Source organism: Scyliorhinus torazame, chromosome 5 (genome assembly GCF_047496885.1).
Source record: "Scyliorhinus torazame isolate Kashiwa2021f chromosome 5, sScyTor2.1, whole genome shotgun sequence".
Lineage (NCBI taxonomy): Eukaryota > Metazoa > Chordata > Chondrichthyes > Carcharhiniformes > Scyliorhinidae > Scyliorhinus > Scyliorhinus torazame.
In genome coordinates this window covers 215,379,701-215,403,527 of record NC_092711.1, presented here as the reverse complement: position 1 = coordinate 215,403,527, position 23,827 = coordinate 215,379,701, and the positions used below count along the sequence as shown (strand labels likewise).

General features: G+C 48.0%; 1 protein-coding gene across 9 annotated transcripts in view; it reads right to left on the bottom strand.

The window, feature by feature from the left end:
* The window catches only part of hdx (highly divergent homeobox), a 233,682-nt gene that overhangs the window by 62,946 nt on the left and 146,909 nt on the right, over window positions 1-23,827 (bottom strand). The gene's annotated exons all lie outside the window — the stretch shown is intronic.

Below are 23,827 nucleotides of genomic sequence, written 5' to 3'. Positions count from 1 at the left end.
AAACTGTAAGTGAAATGCTTCAAAATGAGGCAATTTGCAATTCCGAATTTACATAAGGCATTAAAATTATTTTGGTTAATTGTGTTCCTTAAGAGGTATAAAATGTCTGGGCAACTCAAGCCAGGAATCTATCAAAGTTAGCTTACGCTTTTTTTTTAAATTAGAGAACTTTGCTATTAAAATCTTCGACCTAGTATTGTAAACTATGAGCTGCAGTTTCCAGCTTGCAATTCCAGAAGAAGCTAAATCTTCCTACTGTCACAAGTCGGAAAAATATTTTGGTTCATCCTGAAATTACAACATCTACTAAAACTTGTGAGATGATTTAATTATGCAATTGCATTAAAATGTGAAATAAAGTTAAACAATTCGTTTAACAACCAGACTATCAATTTCTGGACACTCATGAGTCATGTGGTATTTCTAGGCTGGGTAGCAATAGGAATTGGCCATTGCTTACTTGATGTTGTCCATGTGCTGCACTGAATTGTGCAATCTAGTCAAGTTTGAGACTGAGCATGAAGGATGGAAGTGGTTTTAAAAGGAAAACCTGTGCAAAGTATCTAAATAGCTCCTCTAAACATTCCAGAAATAATGAAATGAAATGAATGAATGAAAATTGCTTATCACGAGTAGGCTTCAATGAAGTTACTGTGAAAAGCCCCTAGTCGCCACATTCCGGCGCCTGTTCGGGGAGGGTGGTACGGGAATTGAACCGTGCTGCTGGCCTGCCGTGGTCTGCTTTAAAAGCCAGCGATTTAGCCCAGTGAGCTAACCTAGCCCCTTGGAAAACCAAGGGTCTACCGGGAACAAGTAACTTAAAAGAAATCAGTATGAGTTAAGAAATAATGCTGGAGAAATTAATGGGACAAAAAGTTGACAGGTCCCCAAGGCCCCATTGCCTACATCCCAAGGTTTTAATAGAGGTAGCTGCAGAAAGAGTGGAGGCATAGGTTTGATCTTACAGAATCCCCTCAATTCTGGAATAGTCCATGGATTAGAAGGTAACAATTGTAGAAATGGAGAGAGAGAGAGAGCAAGGAACTATAGGCCAGTTAGCCTGTAGAAAAATTGCTAGAAACTATTATTAGGGATGTGGTTAAAGAGCACTTAGAAAATCATAATTACAAGTAGGCTTCATCACTGATTAATGAAAGGAAAACAGTTCATGGCAAATCAGTAAAGGATGTTTTTAACTAGGCTAAATAAGGGGAAAATCAGTGGATGTGCTGTTCAGTAAGGTGGCACACAAGTTATTACACAAAATTAGGTCTCTTGGGATTGGGGGTGATATATTTAAATTATATATATATCATAAATTATAGCATAAATATATCATAAATTATCATAAATTAAGAACGGATTAATGGACAGAAAACAGCAGGAATAAAAGGATCAATTTTCAAGTTGGCAGATTATAATTATAAGGGTACTGAATGATCTGTGCTGGAACCTCGACTATATCAATGACTCAGGTAGGGGGACCAAGTGTAATGTTTCGAAGTTTGCTAATGATACAGTCAGGTAGCAAAGTAAACTTTGGGGACCACTGTTCCCTCGCCCGCCAGAGGTGGACAGGGCACACAGAGTGCAGGTGAGGCAGCCGTGATGAGGGGGCCCCGCACGAGCGATGGTGGTCTGGTTCCACAGGTAGCTGGACAAGGAGCGGGTTCTGCAATGGGCCAAGAGCACGCGAAGCTGTACCTGGACAATAGCACCCTGCCTGTTTACCAAAACCTGAGCACTGAGGTGGCCAGGAGGAGGGGAGGCTACAGGCAGGTGAAGGAGATTTTGTATAAGAACAAGGTGAAGTTTGGGCTGTTTTTTCCGGCGCGACATTGGGTTACGTATGAGAGTCAGCACCACTATTTCGAGGAACCCGAGGAGGCAATGGACTTTGTTAAGAAGCAAGGGCTGGCTCTGAGCTGAGGAGTCTTGGACACATAATAGAACTTTTAAGTCTATTTTGTCTCTCTCGCTTGGAGAGATACCTGTATGCTTGGGTCCTTTCTTTTCGTTTTTTCAACCTTTCTAGGTTGATGTATTTTTTTGCAATGTGTTTTTCTTGTTCTTTTTCGTGGTTTCCCTGAATGTTTCCTTTTTGGGCTTCTTGTTTGGTTGGAGGTTTGGCAGGGGAGAGTAAAAAAGAAAATAGTTAAAAAGGTGTGCTTAGGATGGGGGTTTCGGGGGATTGTTTTGCAATCTTCTTCTGTGTGTGGAGGGGAAGGGCTGAGAGTGCCTGGTACTTCTCATCTCTTTCTGTTTGATTTAAATTGCACTATGTGATGTTTTTGACTAGTATAGAGTGTGTGCTTCAGCAGGGCTGGTTTGGGAAAGTGGTATGGATGGGCCAGGGGAGGGGAGCCAGGGAACAATAGGTGAGAGATGCGCTGGCGCCGAAACTAGGAGCCACCAGGCTAGCTGGGTGGGCTAGTCAACGGAAGCCAGGTTGAGGGGGGGGGGGCTCATTTAGTTAGACTAGAGCAGGGGTTAGGTGGTAAGATGGTGTTGCTAGGGGAGGAAGGGGGGCAAGGGGGGGGGGGAAGTTGATCTGCTGACGAGGATGGAAACTGGACCTGGCAACAGTGGGGAGGTCATGGGTGGAGCCGGCCAGGAGGCGGGCCAGAGAAGGCGTGATACATTGCTGCAGGGCTGGCCGGAGAAAGGGGATGTCTGATCGGCAAAGGGGGGGGGGGGGGGCAAATGACCCCCCAACCAGGCTCATCACCTGGAATGTTCACGCATTTGCGGGTTTAAGGCGGACGTAGTCATGGTGCAGGAGACGCACCTGAAAGTGGCCGACCAGGTTAGGTTCAGGAAGGGCTGGGTTAGTCAGGTCTTTCATTCGGGGTTCGACACTAAGACTAGGGGGGTTGCGATCCTGATTAATAAAAGGGTTAAATTTGAGACGGAGGGTACAGTTGTGGATGAGGGCAGCAGGTTTGTTATGGTTAAGGGTAAGCTCGAAGGGGTGAGAGTAGTCTTGGTCAGTGTGTATGCCCCTAATTGGGACGATGTGAATTTTATCAGGAGGTTGCTAGGGAAGATCCCTGACTTGGACTCACGCAAACTGATTATGGGTGGGGACTTTAACACAGTCCTGGACCCAAGCCTAGATCGGTCGTCTTCAAAAACGGGCAGGTTGCCAGCGATGGCAAAGGAAATGAGAGGGTTCATGGAGCAAGTGGTGGGAGCTGATCCGTGGAGATTTAGCCGGCCGTCGGCGAGGGAGCTTTCGTATTACTCCCATGTCTATAAGGTGTATTCCCGAATTGATTTCTTTGTCATGAGTAGGGACTTGCTGGCCGGAATGGTGGGGGCAGAATATTCGGCAATTACCATATCGGACCATGCTCGTACTGGGTAGACCTACGGATTTGTAAGGATAGCTTTCAGCACCCACAATGGAGGCTGGAAGTTGGATTGCTAGCGGACAAGGTGGTATGTGAGAGACTCAGGAGATGCATGCAGAATTATCTGCAGGTAAATGATACCGGAGAAGTCTCAGCAGCGGTGCTCTGGGAGGTGCTGAAGACAGTGGTGAGAGGGGAGCTGATCTCAATCCGGGCTCATAGGGATAGGACAGATAGGGCAGAAACGGAACGACTGGTTCAGGAAATTTTACGGACGGACAGGAGCTACGTGGGGTCCCCGAGGCCAGAGTTACTCAGGAAACAACAGAGGCTGCATGTCTAGTTTGGGGCGCTGACCACAGACAAAGCGGTCGAGCAGCTTAGAAAGGCAAAAGGAGCGACATAGGAGCATGGAGAGAAGGCCAGCAGAATGCTCGCGCAACAACTAAGGAAGAGAGAAGCGGCCAGGGAGATGGGAAGGATAGCGGATGGGGAGGGAAATTTGGTGGGGGACCCAGTAGGGCTGAACAAGGTGTTTAGGGACTTCTATAGTAAGCTGTTCACTTCGGAATCCCCCAGGGGACCTGAGGGGATGAGGCGATTTCTGGCCAGACTGACCTTCCCAAGAGTATGTAGGGGGTTGGTAGATGGACTGGGGGCCTTGGTCAAGATCGAAGAGGTATTGGGGGACCTGAAGGTCATGCAGTCGGGTAAAGCTCAGGGGCCGGATGGGTATTCGGTGGAGTTTTACAAAAAGTGTGCCAAGATAGTGGGACCGGTGCTGGTCAGGGTTTTCAACGAGGCAACCTCCCCGACGATGTCGCAGGCCACTATTTCGCTTATTCTGAAACGGGATAAAGACCCGGAGGCTTGTGGGTCTTACAGGCCGATCTCCTTGGTCAACGCAGACACTAAGTTACTGCCAAGATCTTGGCGACTAGAATTGAGGACTGCGTACCGGACGTAATTGCGGAGGACCAAACTGGGTTCGTAAAGGGTAGGCAACTGGCGGCCAATCTAAGAAGGCTGCTTAATGTTATCATGATGCCCGGAGAACAGGGAGGCAGAGACAGTGGTAGCCATGGGTGTGGAAAAGGCTTTGAAAGGAACAGAGGGGAGGGGGGCCTGGCGTTGCCGAACTTTAGTAACTACTACTGGGCGGCCAACATAGCGAAGATAAGGAAATGGATGGTGGGCATGGGGTCGGTTTGGGAGCGGGTGGAGGCTGCTTCGTGCAGGAGCACCAGTTTGGCAGCCCTGATTACGGCGCCCCTGCCGCTCCCGCCAGCACGGTATGCCACCAGCCCTATAGTGGTGGCTGCTCTGCGGTTCTGGGGCCAGTGGAGGAGGCATTTAGGGGAAGTGAGAGCATCGGTTTGGACCCCAATCTGCGGCAATCACCGATTTGCCCTGGGGAACATGGACGGCGGGTATCGACTGTGGCAGAGGGCGGGGATTGCAAGGGTGGATGCTCTGTTCCTGGAAGGGAGCTTTTCGAGCATGAGGGCTTTGGAGGAGAAGTTTGGGCTGGCGGGAGGGAATGACTTTAGATACTTGCAGGTGCGGGATTTCGTGCGCAGACTGGTGCCGTCCTTCCCACGCCTCCCGCCAAAGGGGAGGCAGGACAGGGTAGTTTCTAGGGGAGAGGTAGGTGAGGGTAGAGTCTCAGATATTTACAAAGAGCTAATGGGAGCAGAGGATACACAGACTGAGGACATAAAGCTTAAGTGGGAGGAGGAGCTCGGGGGGGGGGGGGGGGGGGGGGGGGGAGATGGAGGACGGTATTTGGGCAGAAGCTCTGGGTAGAGTAAACACAACCGAACATGCGCCAGGCTCAGTCTGATCCAGTTTAAGGTCGTGCACCGGGCCCACATGACGGTGGCCCGGATGAGTAAATTCTTCGGGCTGGAGGACAAGTGTGCCAGATGCGCCGGTGGGCCGGCTAATCACGTGCACATGTTCTGGTCGTGCCCTAGACTCAGGGGGTACTGGCAGGGATTTGCGGACACCATGTCCCGGGTTTTGAAAACTGGGGTGGTAATGAGTTCTGAGGTGGCAACCTTTGGGGTGTCGGAGGACCCGGGAGTCCAGGAGAAGAAGGAGGCTGCCGTCTTGGCCTTTGCTTCCCTGGTAGCCCGGATACGAATACTGTTGGCATGGAAGGACTCAAAGCCCCCGAAGACCGAAGCATGGCTATCGGACATGGCGAGCTTTCTCGGTCTAGAACAGGTTAAGTTCGCATTGAGAGGTTCATTATCGGGGTTCACCCTGAGGTGGCAGCCAGTCATTGACTGCTTCGTGGAGAATTAATCATCAGCGGGGGGGGGGGTTTGTTTGGGGGGTGGGGCTAGGGTAGTGTAGAGTAGGGGGTGGTTTAGGCAGGTCCTTGCGAGAACAGAGTTGTGGTTTCTACTATGCGTTACTTGCTTTTCCTTCTTTACAGTACTATACAATATTATTGTTTTATATGCCAAAAATATCTCAACAAAATTGTCTTTAAAAAAAACAAAAAACTTTGGGGACCACAAAGAGGCTGCAAAAGTGCTCTATACAAGTTATGTAAGTAGGCAAGAACATGCAGTTGGAATGTAATGTGCGGAAACGTGAAATGACCCTCTTCGGGAAGATGAACCCCGGCAGGGGTCTGGAACTAAGGGTCTCAGGTCTTTTAGGACTGAGGTGAGAAGACATTTCCTCAATCAAATGGTTGAGGATCTTTGAATTCTCTACCCCACATGGCTTTAAATGCTTAGTCATCGAGTATATTTGAGACAAAGATCAACAGATTATTGGGCACAAATAGAATTTAGGGATGCAGGGATAGTATGGGAAGGTGGAGTTGAGGTAGAAGCAGCTCTGCTATGGTCTTACTGAATGATGCAGCAGGCTAGAAGGACTGAACGGCTTACTCCTGATCCTATTTCTTACTTATGAAAATACTGGGGAATAAATAGAAAGAGAGTTATCAATCAGAACGTCCAGGGATATATAGGGCCTGCCACCAGACTGATCCAAAAGAAAATGAACTAGTGTTTTCAGTATCATGATCCTGTTCAAACTTCTAGATCCAACCATTGCAAAACTGTCGCAGTAAGCTTATGTCCCATTTCACAGGGGGCTCAGGGGTCTGAATCATAAGAGACTGAAGTTGGAGGAATGGAGATTTGAAAGTGGTTACAGAAATAGGGGGGGGGGGAGATTAGGCTATGGTGGGATTTGAACTCAGACATAGACAAATGAAAGAACAGTGAACTGGAGTGAATTAAATGAAACAAGGCTGAATCGAGTGAGCAACCTGTAAATGAAAATCTTAAGTGAAGTAGAGAGACTTTCTCTATCTAAAATCAAACAGGAATTAAGGCTGAGTGCTGAAGGACGGTGACCGTCTCAGCAGTCAACAAGGAGTAGGAAAATGTTTTAAGAATAAATAAAACAATGGGTCATATCTGCTAGGGACAAGCTCCACAATTCTGAGGGAAGATTATTAACAGAAATGTTAATTCTGTTTCTCTCTCCTGAGATGCTGCCAGATCTGCTAAGCATTCTTCAATTTTATTTCAGATTTTCAGCATTTGCAGTATTTGGCTTTCATGGAGGTCAACGCAACACGGAAGGCCATTCTAGACAGGATCATAGAATCATACAGTACAGAAGAGGCACTTTGGCCCATCAAGCCTGCACCGACAAAAACAACCTATACTAATCCTACTTACCAGCACTTGGCCCATAGCCTTGAAAGTTATGACATTTCAAGTGCTCATCCAAGTACATTTTAAAGATTGTGAGCTTTTCTGCATCAACTACCCTGCTAGGTAGCACATTCCAGATTCCCACCATCCTACTGGGTGAACATTACTTTGCTTCAAAGCCCCTCTAAAACTCCTGCCTTTCACCTTAAAATTATGCCCCCTTGTTGTTGTCCCTTCTAAGGGGGGCAGCTGCTTTCTATCCACCATGTCTATGCCCCTCATAATCTTATACATCTCAATCAGGTCCCCTCTTAACCTTCTTTGCTCCTAAGAAAAAAATGTAAGTTTATCCATCCTCTCCTTATCGCTGAAATGCTCCATTCCAGGCAACGTCCTGGTGAATCTCCTCTGAACCCTCTCTAGTGAGAACCTTCCTGTAGTGCAGTGACCAGAACTGAACACAATACTCCAGCTATGGCCGAATCAAAGTCCTGCTCTTATAATCTATACCATGACTGATAAAGGCAAGTGTCCTCTATGCCTTCTTAACTACCTCATTAACCTGCCCTGGCGCCTTCAGGGATCTGTGCACAAACACCCCAAGAGCTTCCTAGTGTTCTGCCATTCATTGAGTACTCTCTTGTCATGTTACTCCTTCCAAAGTGCATCACCTCAGGATTAAATTCCATCTGCCACTGATCTACCCATATGACCAATCCGTCCATATCCTCCTGTAACCTAAGACCTTCGACTCACTGATCTGTAATTCCTTGGTCTATCTCTACATTCCTTCTGGAAAACTGGAACAACATTAGCTGTCCTCCAGCTCTCTGATACCTCTAGGTATTGACTATCCTTTGTGAAGACGTACTTTGTGACATCACCCATTCTCCTTGTATCATACTTTAATCTGACATATTACTCCAGATTAACTTTACTGTTCCATTCAGTATTTTACATTCTTACTCAACAAAGCCCCATATTCACCAACCTGTCAATTACACAGGGAACCAGAGCTCCCTTAAATAGGACTGAATAATTTTAAAAGCAATTGTTGTGCCCTTTTTCCATATCTGTCCATGAATCCTCTTTACAACCAAAGTAGGTACAATATATATGTCACATGAACAGGTAGGGAGGGGTTGGTTAAGACTGAACTCCTCGCCAAAGGGTAACGTAAAAGGTTAAAGAAGACTACAGTCACCAATGCGAATGCCTAATAATTTGTTTGAGCAATGCACAAAATGCCTAACAAAAGCAGAGCCGTATGAGGGTACTGTACACAAGAAAAACTTGGGAACATGAAATTCTGCATTCTATATATAAAGCAAAGCAAGTGAAACAATACTTTGACCAGCCATACATGGACACCAGCAACATTGAACTAAAAATAGAACATAGGAGATGCAACAAAGGTACTTAATTTACATTATGTGACAAGTAAATTTTTAAGCGCTATAATTGCCACGTTATAGTGTTAGATTGTATAATTCATATAGTTGAAAAATCTACCATTTTAAAGTGCTTAAAGTGATTGAATCATCAGGAATACACAACCAACGGGATTTTGAAAGCATCCTGTTTCACATTAGCTGTATTCAATTTGGTCTGAAAGGATCGGCACATTGACATGTTTACTTGCCATCTGTCTCTTGAATTGTACAATACAACTTTGTCATCTACCTGACAGCAGTTAATTTTACATAAACCAGAGGAGTTAATAGGACATAAAGCAGGTGATCCACCCTCGGCAAGGAGCCTTCACAGCACGGAGCTCAAGATCCACTTCAGGTCATGAGAGAAGCAGATGAAGTCTTTTTTAAGACTCAAGGATTTATTCATGCAGCTGATATCATTATTAAGTCAATAATGGCCTGTATAAAACACTTGCATTGAAGTTAGAGCACGGTGTACAGTGCCGGCCAGTGCATTACAGGAAGGATGTGATCTCACTAGAAAGGGTACACGTGGTGTATTGCTTACAGTTCTTGCCACCATATTATAAAAAGGATATAGAGGTAATGGAGAGGGTGTGAGAAAGATTTACAAGGATGATGCCAGGAAAGCAAATTTATATTCAACCAGGAAAGGATGAATAGGCTTAGGGCTTTTCTTTCAAAAAGAGAAGGCTGAAGGGTTACCCAAAATGGATCTTAAAATTATGAAAAGGTTTTGGTAGATAGACAGAGACAGACAGTGAGAGAGCAAGAGAGAGTATTTTCACCTATGTACAAAAACATAATTAGAGGTCACCAATGTAAGAAAATTATGAAGAAATCAAATAGGGAATTCACTTAAGTCTGATGGTTGTGGGTTTAGAAGTTCCACTCCAGATACTTCAGCACAAAATCTAGACTTATACTCTAGTGCATTACTGATGCCTTGTCTGCCCTCCAAGGTAAATGCAAAAGGTCTCATAGCACTGCTTCAAAGAGCAGCAGGGAAGATCTCCCTGAAATCCAGGGAAATACCTACACTTACCCTAACCATTAAAACATTATTACATTCTTGTTTGTAAGAACTGGCAGCGTGCACATTTACTGTTGTATTTTCTATAGTACAACAGTAGATTACACTGCCACAATACTTAATCAAATTATGAAAGGTGCTCTATAAATGAAAGTCACAATGAAAGTACATGGTTGAAAATATGTACTTCGTTACCTCAGTGGTCCACTATTATCTTCTCTTCTAATGACAATGTGGCTATTGACACTGCAACATTCTTGAGAAGCAGTTGCAAACACACCAATGTGACAGTTAACTACTTGTGTCTTATCTAGCACCAACTATAAATGTCAAAGCAAAGGATATTGGGAGGAGTGAACTAAAGATTGCTCAGAAGTGGGTCTTAAGAAGGATCTTAATGAAGGGCACTGTGATTTAGAAGTTTAAGAAATAGAATTGCAGAGGGCCTTGGCAGCCAATATTCACTAATGGTGGGGTGAAGAGAGGGGTTTAACTAGGCCAAAGCTAGGCGTGTGTATTGAGATGGGGTTGGAGGGGTGCTTGAGGGCTGAAGGCGGTTCCAGAATTTTGATGTTATTGAAGAGCAATGAGAATTATTGCTAAATAAATTGGGCTGTTATCCAAAGCTAACATCAGTATTTACAAAAAACTTCAGTCTTCTGAAGTAATTTTGAAACTAAATACATCTTCCAAGCTCCATCTTATCTAACTCCTAATGGGCAAATTAAACATAACATTTAACCACAGCTCTCCTGTGGCATTGCTCATTGTTTGTGTGGGACATTTGTGATGGATATCTGTTAAGATGAAGTTGTACTCTGTGCTAATCCCTTTAAGGTCAAGTTGCCTTCTTGTCACGAATGCCATCATGCAGTCCAAGTTGAACAAGCAAGTCACAGCACAGCTTGGCAGGCTGCTTTGAATGCTGCTGCAAACTTTTGCAGACCACATTCATTCACAGTTCAACTGTTCAAGTACTCTTGTTGGGTAAAATGGTCTGAATGGACAGATAAAAGCAAATTACTGTGGCTGCTGGAATCTGAAACAAAAACAGAAAATACTGGACAATCTCAGCAGGTCTGACAGCATCTGTGAAGAGAGAAGGGTGCCGGAGAATTGTAAATCCTGAGTACTCCAAGACTGAAAAACTGCATCCCTTTTATGACCTCTTTATGATATACAGAGTGCCCCTCAGCCAATAAATAACTTTTACAAGGTGTAGTCAATTGTTTTATAGGCAAACTCAGCAGTCAGTTTATATACAAGGAGATAAATGTACAGGAAATATGTTTCAGCGGTTTTGATTGTGAGATGAATGCTGATACAGGATAACGGGAGAACCTCCCTTCTCTTTTTCCAGTAGTTTTGAAAATACAGCACTTCCTCAGAACTGCACTGAGTTACCAACCTTAGTTATGTGCTAGAATATGCTTAAATTGTCAATTGTAGCTGCTTGTGGATTTCTGGTTCAAAAGGAGCCAGTCGTGTAACGTGCCTTTGTAGAAAATTATGACCATCTGTCATGCAATGACACTCAATATTTTTATCCAAGACTAGCAAATTGTACATGATGAGTAAGATGACATGCCATTTTATAATAATAGCTATACCCCCTGGTTCTGGTGTTTGAGGCAATCTCAAGCCTATTATTAGCTCTTATCAATCCCCTTTAAGCATCTTGATATGTTTTGAAAGGATGGACAAATATGATTAGAATTATTAGCTTGCAGAAGGGTACACACAGACAAAAACTGGATGGGTCGAAGATTATCCGAGTTGTGACAAAAATTAAGAGCAAACTTGGTTCTGCTTGACAAAAACTAAAAGAAAATTAAGTTTCTATCTTTCTCTTTCCCCTCCCAATATCTTCCTTCAAAGATCTTTTCAGGCCACACATCTTTTGCTATCAAAGAATTCATGTAACTTAGCTCCAGATCACATGTGGAGCACCTGCTTGACAAGGTCTGATTCTAAAATAAATAATGAGCAGGCAAAAAATGTTACATCTAAATATTGTACATACATAATTAAAAAAAAAAAAGAATGTACAGTGCAGGAGGACATTAGGCCCATCTAGTCTGCACCGGCCCCTGCAAAGAGCACTTTACTTAAACCCACACACCTCCAACCTAGTCCCATAACCCAGTAACCCCACCTAACCTATTTTTTGAACACTAAGGGCAATTTAGCATGGCCAATCCACCGAACTGCACACAAATGAAAGTAAATACTGGAAATACCTTTTCTCAGAGAAACTGCTGGACAGCAGACGGCATCACTATCAAATTTAAAACTGGGGCCGGGATTTTCCCGCACCCCTGCGTGGCCAGATTTCCAGTGGCGTACTGCCGTTGGCTGGTGGGTTGCCAGGGGGCGCACCCAGCAGGCCATGGAAAACGCCATTGCCTTCTGTGTGACTGGAAGATCCTGCCACTACCAAGCAGGCCACCTCCGGAAAACCCACCACGGTGGGGCAGGGGAGAGGAGGAAGGGGGAGAATCCAGTTTTCAATGTGCACAACAATATCCATCAATTGAGAGACAATTGGCTCAATTCCTACAAATTAAATCAATGTTGTGTTATATTTACACTGGAAAATATTCACACAAGCAAATAGAAAACAAGGAAATAATATTTCCACCAAAAAGGTGGCAACAGCCCACAGAAGTATAACATGCCCCCTCAAACACGAGACTTTCCATGTACACCAAAAATATGACTTTTAGACTTTGTTAATGGTGCGTGGTATACTTCTTAAAATCAGGAAAATAGTTTCTTGTTACTTAATAAACAGATCACAGTCTCAAGGTGTACATTTTGAAATAAGTAAATTTTTTACATACTGTACAAGAGCATGGTGTAACAGTTACAATACTGTAAATAACATTGGATATCTTGAGATCAATGAAGACAACTTAACCGCAAAACTGAGGTAGTTGGGGTCGGGTGGGATGTGATTATTTTTAAAATATCAAACCCATGGCCCAGTGGTTAGCACTGCCACCCCACATCGTCACATGGTGCGCACTGCCACCCCACATCGCCACAGGGTGAGCACTACCACCCCACATCGCCACAGGGTGAGCACTGCCACCCCACATCGCCACAGGGTGAGCACTGCCACCCCACAGCGCCACATGGTGAGCACTGCCGCCACACATCGCCACATGGTGAGCACTGCCACCCCACAGCCCCACATGGTGAGCACTGCCACCCCACAGCACCACATGGTGAGCACTGCTACCCCACAGCACCACATGGTGAGCACTGCCCCCCCACAGTGCCACATGGTGAGCACTGCCACCTCATAGCACCACATGGTGAGCACTGCCTCCCCACATCGCCACATGGTGAGCACTGCCCCCCCACATCGCCACAGGGTGAGCACTGCCCCCCCACATCGCCACAGGGTGAGCACTGCCCCCCCACATCGCCACAGGGGGAGCACTGCCTCCCCACAGCGCTACCTGGTGAGTACTGCCATCGCACATCGCCACAGGGTGAGCACTGCCACCCCACATGACCACAGGGTGAGCACTGCCACCCCACATCGCCACAGGGTGAGCACTGCCACCCCACATCGCCACAGGGTGAGCACTGCCACCCCACATCGCCACAGCGTGAGCACTGCCACCCCACATCGCGACAGGGTGAGCACTGCCACCCCACAGCACCACATGGTGAGCACTGCCACCCCACATCGCCACAGGGTGAGCACTGCCACCCCACATCGCCACAGGGTGAGCACTGCCGCCCCACAGCGCCACATGGTGAGCACTGCCAACCCACAGAACCACATGGTGAGCACTGCCGCCCCACATCGGCACATGGTGAGCACTGCCGCCCCACATCGCCACATGGTGAGCACTGCCACCCCACAGCACCACATGGTGAGCACTGCCACCCCACAGCACCACATGGTGAGCACTGCCACCCCACAGAACCACACGGTGAGCACTGCCTCCCCACAGCACCACATGGTGAGCACTGCCACCCCACAGCACCACATGGTGAGCACTGCCACCCCACAGCACCACATGGTGAGCACTGCCACCCCACAGCACCACATGGTGAGCACTGCCACCCCACAGAACCACATGATGAGCACTGCCTCCCCACAGCACCACATGGTGAGCACTGCTACCCCACAGCGCCACATGGTGAGCACTGCCTCCCCACATTGCCACATGGTGAGCACTGCCACCCCACGGCACCACATGGTGAGCACTGCTACCCCACAGCGCCACATGGTGAGCACTGCCACCACTCAGCACCACATGGTGAGCACTGCCTCCCCACATTGCCACATGGTGAGCACTGCCTCCCCACATTGCCACATGGTGAGCACTGCCTCCCCACAGCGCCACATGGTGAGCACTGCCACCCCACAGCACCACATGGTGAGCACTGCCACCCCACAGCACCACATGGTGAGCACTGCCTCCCCACAGCGCCACATGGTGAGGACTGCCGCCCCACAGCGCCACATGGTGAACACTGCCACCCCACAGCACCACATGGTGAGCACAGCCGCCCCACAGCACCACATGGTGAGCACTGCCGCCCCACATCGCCACATGGTGAGCACTGCCACCCCACAGCGCCACATTGTGAACACTGCCATCCCACAGCGCCACATGGTGAGCACTGCCACCCCACAGCACCTCATGGTGAGCACTGCCGCCCCACAGCGCCACATGGTGAGCACTGCCACCCCACAGAACCACATGGTGAGCACTGCCACCCCACAGCGCCACATGGTGAGCACTGCCGCCCCACAGCACCGCATGGTGAGCACTGCCGCTCCACAGCACCACATGGCGGGAAACTGCCTGAAAAAGCCACCACAAGTTAACTTTGGGAGAATCGGGCCCATTACAAATATTGGTTTCCTTTTATCTAGCCTCATGGGGCGGGATTCTCCGATATCGGCGCGACGCCAACCGACCAGCGCCAAAAACGGTGCGAATCAGTCCGGCATCGCGCCGCCCCAAAGGTGCAGAATTCTCTGCATTGAGGGGCCGAGCCCTCACCTTGAGGGGCTAGGCCCGCGCCGGACTGATTTCCACCCCGCCAGCTAGCGGGAAAGGCCTTTGGTGCCCCGCCAGCTGGCGCGGAAATTACTTTGCCGTGCAGCGCATGCGCGGGAGCGTCAGCTCACGGCATCCCCGCGCATGCGCAGTGGAGGGGTTCTCTTCCGCCTCCGCCATAGTGGAGACCATGGCGAAGGCGGAAGGAAAAGAGTGCCCCCAATGCACAGGCCCGCCCGCGGATCGGTGGCCCCCGATCGCAGGCCAGGCCACCGTGGGGGCACCCCCTGGGACCAGATCACCCCGCCCCCCGGACCCCGCCCGCGCCACCTTGTCCCGCCGTTCAAAAGGTGGTTTGATTCTCGCCGGCGGGACAGACATTCCAGCAGCGGGACTTCGGCCCATCGCGGGCCGGAGAATCGCCGGGGGGGGGGGGGGCCCGCCAACCGGCACAGCGCGATTCCCACCCCCGCCGAATATCCGGTGCCAGAGAATTCGGCAACCGGCGGGGGCGGGATTCACGCCAGCCCCCGGCGATTCTCCGACCCGGCGGGGGGGGGGTCAGAGAATCCCGCCCCATATGTTACATCCTCAAAAGAACTCTAATAAATTTGTCAAAAAGGATTTTCCTTTTTGTTAAACCATGTTCACTTTTTGTAATCATACCAAGAGCATTGCCAAGATTTCTCGAATAATAGATTCCAGCATTTTCCCTGTGTTCTCTCTCCCAGCTTTCTTGAAAAGCGGTGTGATACTTGCCAATTTCTAATCTGATGGGACCACTCCTGAATAAAAGGAGTTTTGGAAAATTACAGCTAGTGTAGTCATTATCTCTGCAATATTTATTTTCAATGTAGAATATCAGGTCCCGGAGTTTAGTTCATGCTTCTCCAATTCTTTTTTTCTCTGCTGATATGAATTACCTCAATTTCCTTGACTCTTCGTAGCCACTAGATTGCTGTATATTTCTGGTTTGCAACTTGCGTCGACAGACACAAAATACTTGATCAATTCATCTGCCGTTTCCTCATTCCCCATGTCTCTGCTTCTAAGGGACCAACAATTACTTCAGCTACTCTCTTCCCTTTCAAAAGCTCCTTAAGTCTGTTTTTATATTTCTAGCTAGTTTACGATCTTTTCCCTGTATTTCAATTTTTTCGTGGCACTTGGCTGGTTTCGAAATCACTCCCAATCTTTACTTTTTTGCAAGATTATAAGTATTTTTCTTTCAATCTAACATTATCCTTAATTTCCTGAATGAGCCACGGATGGGTCTTTTTGCTGGGTTTTCTTGAAATGTCTACTTCTTATGATGCAGCATATAGCAATAAAATTCAAGAAAACTGTTTTATTCCAAATGATTTTAAAGATAAATAAATTATGCAGATACATGTTTGGCACAGCCCTGAAAAAACAAACTTGATAATGTTTTAGGTTCTAAAAATGCATTACACAGTGACCATCTGGAAGGCTGGTTTGAATAGTTTGGCACAGTAACATTTAATTAAACCATATGGTCAGAAATATTTTTTGGACCTACTAAATCAAGTCTGATCTTGGTTTGAAAACTCGTTACTCCTAAGATTAAGGGGGCAAAACTCTTTGAACTGATTGAAAGCCGATAGACAAGGTGGCTAGAATACTAAGATTTTGTAAACTTAAATAGCCTTGAAGCTGGAACATTAACGGTTTTCTCAAATGAAACGGAAAATCCCTCCACACAAGCACCACAAGATGGAGCTTCTGTGCCAATTATTTTGACATGCTTGAAAACTCATTCTTAAAAATGTTGTAAGCTGGTGCAACCGGTGAGGAGGTTGTTATAACCTGCCTACTTACCATTGGCTGGGGACTAATGACAATCCCACAATCCTGTGGGAGTATGAGCTTCCCCAATGAGGGGGGCGGAGAAACCATTAGTAAACTCCGAGTATAAATAAAGCTGGCCAGTTTAGGAACCAGCAGGAAGGAGTGTGCAGCAAGGGAAGTTGCTGCTGCTGTATAAATGAATAGTTGTCTACATTGCTGAAGCCACCTCCCTGGAGTTTTGTTGGATACAGGTTGGAAGTTGTTTTCTATTACACCATGCCTTTGTACAGACGTTTGGATGTTTTTGATGCTGCGCTGGAAAGCTGGAACCAGTACACACAATGGATGCGTTACTATTTCCGGGCAAACAATATCACCGAAAACGAGCGCCAGGTGGTCATATTGCTCACCGCCTGTGGCCTGCATACGTTTGGGGTGATTAGGAGCCTTACGTATCCAGCTGCGCCGGACACCAAAACGTTTGATGAACTTGTGAATATAGTGGGGCAAAATTTTAACCCAACCCCGTTCACGATAGTCCAGCGTTACCAGTTTAATACCGCTGAGAGGACCCCTTGCCGATTTTCTATCCAGGCTACGCAGGATTGCGGAGTACTGTGACTATGGTGAGACCTTGTCAGAAATGTTACGCGACCGTTTGGTTTGCGGTATTAACAATGCGGCCACCCAGAGAAAGTTGTTAGCGGAGCCAACTTTGACTTTTCAACAGGCCATTCAAATAGTATTGTCCCGAGAGATCGCAGAGCGAGAAGTGCAGGAGCTACAGGGAATGGAAGTGCATGCCTTGGGGCGCAACCCCTTCCTTCCGAAAAGTCGCCCCACACTCCTGCGGTACCTTGGGCGAGACAACATCCGGACCGATGCCAGTGGCCGTCGGACATTCCTCCCCGTAGGGAGCCTTCTCCAGAACCAATGGATGAGGAGCCGTGTCCGTGTCAGACTTGTAGGCGCTGACCCCGTCGTGGACGGCGGTCCTGGGGGCGCCAGAGGCGCCCTTGTTCCGACCGAAACTGGGACCAGCCCAGGGGCCGTAACTGGTACCTTCCATGTGGATGAACCTGCGGCGACTACTCCCGAGGACATAGAGACGGAGGACGACTGCCTGCAGTTGCATTGTGTGGCAGTTCCCCGTGTGGACCCCATTACGGTGACAGTACGGGTCAATGGCCACCCGCTTGAGATGGAGTTGGACACTGGCGCAGCGGTCTCTGTGGTCGCCCAGAGGACATTCAACCGCATCATGCAGGGTATACAGACCCTTACATTAACCGAAGTCCTGGCGTCCCCCACTTATCGCGGTGCGTGGCCATGGGCCCAGCCTGTTGGGTCGGGACTGGTTGCGCCATTTGCGGTTGCAATGGCAGCACATCCTCCAAACAGTTTCTGAAGGGTTGACTGAGGTGCTAGGACGATACCCAGATGTATTTCAGCCTAGTTTGGGGAAAATAAAAGGGGCCGTAGCCCATATCCAAGTCGAACCAGGAGCCATGCCGCGCTATTTCCGGGCGCGCCCGGTGCCTTACGCCTTGCTCGAGAAGGTTGATTACAGGGACGTCGGAGCAGGAACATTTGGAAAATCTGGAGGCTGTCCTTAGACGCCTATCGGAGGCTGGAGTCCGCTTACGTCGCACAAAGTGCGTATTTCAGGCAAAGGAAGTAGTCTACCTAGGTTATCGGGTGGACCGCGAAGGTTTGCACCCCGTCGCAGAGAAGGCGTGTGCAATTCAACAGACCCCCACCCCGACTGACTCTTCGTTCTTTTCTCGGTCTCGTAAACTATTACGGGAAGTTCCTCCCCAATCTGGCAACTACGCTGGCCCCTTTGCACCTTCTGCTGAAGAAAAATCACACCTGGGTTTGGGGTCAGCCGCAAGAAACCGCTTTCCGGGGGCTAAAGCAACAATTGTCGTCGTCTGGGTTACTAACCCACTATGATCCTGGAAAGCCTTCGCTCGTCACATGTGATGCGTCCCCGTTATGGTATTGGGGCCGTCCTGTCCCACAAGATGGAGAACGGGGCCGAGCGACCGATAGCTTTCGCCTCCCGCACATTGACTGCAGCGGAGAAAAAGTACGCGCAGATCGAGAAGGAGGGTCTGGCAGTGATTTTTGCGGTGAAACGCTTCCACCAGTACGTGTATGGCCGCCATTTCACTATCGTGACTGATCATAAGCCTCTGCTGGGACTTTTCAGAGAGGATAAGCCAATACCGCCCATTGCTTCCGCACGGATCCAGCGCTGGGCTTTGTTGCTTGCTGCATACGAGTATTCTCTGGAGCACAAACCAGGTACGCAGAGAGCAAATACCGACGCACTGAGCCGATTGCCTTTATCGACCGGCCCCATGTCGACCCCCACGACCGGTGAGGTGGTTGCAACCCTAAATTTTATGGACACCTTGCCTGTCACGGCATCAAAGATCCGTGAGTGGACCCAGACGGAGCCAGTCCTGTCAAAGGTTCGGCACATAGTCCTGTATGGTGGGCAGCATTGACAGCTGCCAGGCGAGTTGCGGGCATTTTCCTCCAAGCTGTCAGAATTCAGCGTGGAAGACGGCATCCTCTTGTGGGGGACGCGTGTGATTGTCCCGGAAAAAGGCCAGGAGCTGATACTAAGAGACTTGCACAACGGGCATCCAGGTGTGACCAAAATGAAAATGTTGGCCCGGAGTTATGTATGGTGGCCAGGCCTCGACACCGACATTGAGAAGGTGGCCCAAAACTGCTCCATTTGCCAGGAGCATCAGAAGCTTCCGCCGCCCGTGCCCCTACATCACTGGGAATGGCCAGGGCGGCCTTGGGCACGCTTGCATGCAGATTTCGCCGGCCCTTTTCAAGGATCCATGTTCCTTCTATTAATTGACGCCCAGTCTAAATGGCTAGAGGTGCACAAGATGCAGGGGACAACGTCCTGCGCAACAATTGAAAAGATGCGTTTGTCGTTTAGTACGCATGGCCTCCCCGAGGTGCTGGTCACGGATAACGGCACTCCATTCACGAGTGAGGAGTTTGCGAGGTTCACGAAGATGAACGGCATACACCATATCCGCACTGCCCCATACCACCCGGCTTCAAATGGGTTGGCAGAGCGCGCAGTGCAGACATTCAAAAGAGGCCTAAAGCAGTCTTCCGGATCAATGGACACGAGACTGGCTCGCTTTTTGTTTACGTATAGGACCACCCCCCATGCGGTGACTGGGGTAGCTCCCGCAGAACTCCTAATGGGCCGGAGACTTTGCCACCCGCCTTAGTATGGTTTTCCCGGACATTGCCGCAAAAGTACGCCGCACAAGAACGGCAGGGACAGGGATTTTCTCGGCATCGGCCGATTCGGCAGTTTGCGCCCGGTGACCCAGTGATCGTTCGGAATTTTGCTGGTGGTGCCCAGTGGGTTTCTGGTGTAATCTTTCGCTGAACGGGCCCTATATCTTACCAGGTGCAAGCCCAGGGTCGTCTCCAGCGCAAACATGTAGACCACGTTCGGTCCAGAAGACTGTCCCCCTCAAAAGATTCCCTGCCTCCGGAGCTCATTTCTACAGCCGCAGAGACCAGAGACAAGGGAAGGTAGTCCTCACAATCTTCCACTGGTTCCTCACTCTAAGCCTGCGCAGGTTGTTACAGAACCAAATGGAGATAGAGATGCTGACATGACGGAGGCAGCAGACTCTGACTCCGAGATGGAGACACAGGATGCATCAGAGGGGGAATCCCTGGGTCCACGGGCCGTGGGTGTACAACCGTTGCGCCGTTCATCACGGAAGCGCCGGTCTCCATCTCGTTACACGCCGCCTGATCCAGCGTCGCATGCAAATGGTGTCCGGCCTGCGGCAAAACGAGTCCGACGCCCTCCTTCGCCAGGGTCTTCGGTGGATTCCTTGGACTTTGGGGGGGAGGGATGTTATAACCTGCCTACTTACCATTGGCTGGGGACTAATGACAATCCCACAATCCTGTGGGAGTATGAGCTTCCCCAATGAGGGGGGCAGAGAAACCATTAGTAAACTCCTAGTATAAATAAAGCTGGCCAGTTTAGGAACCAGCAGGAAGGAGTGTGCAGCAAGGGAAGTTGCTGCTGCTGTTTTTTTTTATATATATATATATATATATATATATATATATGTTATTGTAAATAAATGTTATTACTTTGTATCCTTAAAACTCGTGCTGGATTATTCATGGCCCTCACAAAAGAGGTATTGCTGTGTATCCATTGCCATTTCTCAAATATCCAAATCTTAATATTGATTAAGACATTAGGACGCAATAAAAAGCTAAGAGGTCTGTTATTTTGGTGCCTCCTTTCAGTCATTTGTAGCTATGGTCCAGACTCAGGACACTTGCAAAGTTTGGTGATCTCCAAGTTACATGAGAGGCTGTGATGTTCCTCCTTAATGACTACTCTATGCTGGCTTTTTGAATTGGTGTGAAACATTGAGGTGTGGCTCCACAGCTGTAGTGTTCTGACATAAACAGAGGTCTAGCAGAAGTGCAAGGAATGGTTGCCAGCGTGCACCACAAGAACACAAGAAATAGGAGTATGCTATCAGGTCCTTCAAGCCCGCCCCCTATTCAATACCATCATGGTTGATCTATGCCAGCGTCAACTCTTTTTCTGTGCCATTTCCCCATTGCCCTCTACTCCTCAATCTTTCAAACATTTATCTGGCTCCACTTTAAATACTTCTAATGATCCATCCTCTAGGGCAGGGATCCTCTGCGAAAATAATTTTTACGCACCTCAGTTTTAAATGACTGGCCCTTTATCTTGTAGATATTTCCCCTTGTTCGAGACTCTCCCACTAGTGAAAACATCTCACCATCTACCCTGTCAAGCACCCTCCGGATCTTTTGAATAAGTCACCCTTCACTCTTTTAAACTCAAGGAATACAGACTGAGACTATTTAGTCTCTCTTGACAGGACAACTCTCTCATCCCAGGAATTAGCTTAGTGTATCTCCTTTGGACTGCCTCCAATTTTACAATATCCTATTTTAGATAAGGGGACAAAAACAACACAGTATTCCAGGTGAGGTCATGTACAATTGTAACAAAACGTCCCTATTTTTAAGCCCTATCCTCTTTACAATAAAGGCCAAAATGCCAATTGACTTCTTAACTACTTGTTGCACCTGCCTGCTAGCTTTTTGGAATTCATGCACTGGAACAGTGCTTTTTAAACTGTTTTCTCCCAGGACCTACTTTTACTAACTGGCTGACCTTCAGGACCATTGCTGGCCGACCTTGGCAACCCAAGCCAACCGACCTTTGCGACCCACCATTTTCACTTACCTGTAATGTGAAAGGTGAGCCTGCACAGTCCTCACAATCTCACTCTAACGAGGTTCACAGAGGAGAGGGCAATGCGCATATCAGGTGCAGATTTCAGCCGGTTCCTTTGTGCTGTCTTCATCTTTGTCAGGATGGAAAATCTAACCTCGCACATGTCGGTCGTTATGAAGGGCAAGAGCACAAACCGTTTGCTTCACTCAGCACTGGATCCTCCTTGGAGATGCTACTCCAGAATACGGACAGCCTCATGGACTTGAGCATGTTTTTATGTGCTATCACAGATGAGGTGCAGAAGTCAAGTTTCTTCATTTGGAGTCAGCTGTAAGTTAATAATTGACTCTGGGGTCTCAAAATCAGAAGGATTTTTCATCCACCTCTTCTCTTTCAAAATCTGGAAAGTAGCAACAAAAATTGTTGATCAGCGCAGCCAGATGCTACCGAATAAGGCTGACCAGTCTATTGGCAGTTTTCTTTGATGTGTCGCAGCAGAGTGTGAGAAACATGTTGTAGTTTTAGTTTTGTACTTGCATTTGCCAAACTTTCACTGGCTTTTGGAAAGCAAGTATTTCTTCACAGTGCCAATAACAATCATCCTTCCTTTGCAAATTGGAAGCTCAGCTCGTTCAAAATTGAAAAGATGTCTGCAAGTTAAGACATAGTTAGCATCCAAGTTTCATCATCAAAAGAAACTACCAGAAGGGACGATTTCTCAAGGAAAGTGTGGATTCATACTTCGTAAACTCTAACAAGCACCCGACTCCTCCACAGCCAAAGTACCTCGTGTGGAACAATAAATGTGCATGCTCGACCCCCATATTGTAACATAGAGCCGCATAAAGCCTGGTACTGAGATCCCTGCATTTATTGAAATCCACAACTTTCATAATTCCTTTCATCACTTCAAGATCGGATGGAATTCCTTTTGATGCTAATGCCTCACAGTGAATAAAACAATAATTCCACAACTTTCATAATTCCTTTCATCACCAGTTCAAGATCGGATGGAATTTCTTTTGATGCCAATGCTTCACAGTGAATAAAACAATAATTCAATGTCCTGACCAGCTGCTTCGTTAATCCTTATTATAAGTCCGCTGTTTTTCCCAGTCATGTTTGCTGCCCCATCGCTTATGATTCCACTGCAATGAACCCAGTCAAGTCTGCACATTCCAACCACTTAACTATTCAATGCTTCAAAAATCCCAGCGCCAGTTTTCCTGGTTGGTAATGTCGGGCAGCACAGCAAATCCTCATCAAATTCATTGTGCCCAACAAACCTTTTTTTAAATTTTATTTTTTTCCAATTAAGGGGCAATTTAGTGTGGTCAATCCACCTATCCTGCATATCTTTGGGTTTTGGGGGCGAAACCCACGCAAACACGGGAAGAATGTGCAAACTCCACATGGACAGTGACCCAGAACTGGGATCGTACCTGGGACCTCAGCCCCATGAGACAGCAGTGCTAACCACTGTACCACCGTGCTGCGCTGTGCCAGACAAACCTAATGTAAACTAGCAAGGTTACACAACCCGAAACATCTGGGGCGAGATTCTCCATCCAGCGATGTCGGAATCCTGAAATGCTTTTGGGCGGAGAATCGGGCATGAGCTAAAAACCGTGGCCGGCTCCGGGTGCCCAACGGAATGCCATGCTCCACTGCTTCGATAGCGGCGTCAATTAATACTAATTTACACATTAGCAAAAGCTGGTGGCATATCATTAACAAGCCCGACCGGTATTTTCTGGGGCTTCCACAATGTTCCGTTTCCGCCAGGAGAAATTACCGATGGCAAGTTTCACATGTGGTTTTAAAAATCGAAAAACAGGCGCCATGGCTGCTGGGGAAGAGAGGAGGTAGGACATGTTTCCAAAGGTTCAACCATGGGCTGCCGGTCCTGCCACTGGTGTGGCTGGCTAGACGGGAGGGAGTCTGACCACGGGATGATATGGCATCAAGGCGACTGCTGGGACCAGCGTGGTGACTGGGCACAGACTGCCATTGCACCAGCCTGCAAGGCAGCCATCTTGCTGCGCACCCCACTGACCACCCCCCCCCCACCGTACCCCGTGGTTGCGCAGAGTGACACCGGCCTTCTGGATGCACCAAACCCTCTCCCACAAACCCTTATCTCCAACCCATCAATTCCCCCCCCCCAAACCCCTC